Source organism: Mus pahari, chromosome 22 (genome assembly GCF_900095145.1).
Source record: "Mus pahari chromosome 22, PAHARI_EIJ_v1.1, whole genome shotgun sequence".
Taxonomy (NCBI): Eukaryota; Metazoa; Chordata; class Mammalia; order Rodentia; family Muridae; genus Mus; species Mus pahari.
The window spans coordinates 3,854,149-3,855,526 of NC_034611.1; the positions used below are offsets into that span (position 1 = coordinate 3,854,149).

Here is a 1,378-nt window from a genome sequence, read left to right on the forward strand (position 1 = left end):
TTTTTTTTTGTTTTTCAAGACAGGGTTTCTCTGTGTAGCCCGACTGTCCTGGAACTCACTTTGTAGACCAGGCTGGCCTCGAACTCAGAAATCCGCCTGCCTCTGCCTCCCGAGTGCTGAGATTAAAGGCGTGCGCCACCACGCCCGGCTTCAAGCCTCAAGTTCTAATCAATTAACAACCCATTCTTTAAAATAGAATGAAAAGCTATGACCAACAGAAGACACACGGCGTTTAGCACGTTGTCAAAAGAAAAGCTCTTTGTTAAAAGCTGCCAACATTTCTGTCAGTAGTAACCATATGGAGGCCGCTGGTTGTGGCCATACTGTGTGTCCTGTTGTTGATAGTAGGGCTCTGGTCTCTGCTGCGGGTAGTAGTTGTTACCCCATGACGGTCCATGCCACTGATTTGACTGCTTGTCACTTGGCCATCCTCCTCTGTTATCCCTACCTCTAAACTGTCCGTTGTCTTGCAGCCAGTTGCCTCTATTTCTTTGGTTACCGCCAGCTCTGCTATTCCATTCCTCAGCAATTGGAGGGGATTCAGGAGGGCGTTTCAAGTGTTCCTGGTATTCTTTGTCATCCTGTGTGAATCTGCTTGCAAACAGCTCTTCAAAAATTGGAATCACTTCAGAAGTATCGCTCATCTTGAAATTCTGTACAATTTTTAAGATCCTTCACCTGGCGCGCTGGAGACCCCGGCCTGCCACACCGCAGCTCCCCACCCTGCTCTCCAAGATAACCAAACACTCCGCAATCCCTCAACCCTCCAGGTTTCTTTTGATCATGGTCTTTAACACAGCAACAGAAAAGTAACTAACACAGTTGTCACGACTTCCCTTAAACTCTACTTATGATGAAATGTCCTCACTTCTCTGTGTATTTTAAAAGATAGGGCTGGTGGATATTCGAATCTCTGCCAGCAATTATTTACCGCCAGGACTTAAAATCTCTCTCATGTTTTCCGGGCTTTTAGAGCTGCTGATGATCCAGCTCTTGTTGTTTGGGTGCAGTTGCCTTTGGAGGTGCCTGCCTGGGTCTTCTTCCTTACAATGTTCAATGTTGGTTCACTGATTTGGGTTTTTAATACTGTAACTACAGTGTATTGCAGCAAGGATTTTCTTTGGTTGTGCCTATTTGTGGATCTAATTTTCTTTAGATTTATTTATGAGTATTTAGATTTTACTTATGGGTATATATGTATGTGTGTGTGTGTGTGTGTGTGTGTGTGTGTGTGTGTGGAGAGAGACAGAGAGAGAGAGAGAGAGAGAGAGAGAGAGAGAGAGAGAGAGAGAGAGACTGAGAGAGACCGAGAGAGACCAGTGAGGGAGTCAGACACCCTGGAACTGGAGTTAGAAATGGTTATGAGTGATTGTGTGAG

At 45.4% G+C, this 1,378-nt stretch overlaps 1 pseudogene; it reads right to left on the reverse strand.

Annotated features, from left to right (window-relative positions):
- Window positions 1-263: 263 nt before the first annotated feature.
- On the reverse strand, window positions 264-673 carry LOC110338990 (annotated as a pseudogene).
- Between the last annotated feature and the right edge of the window lie 705 nt (window positions 674-1,378).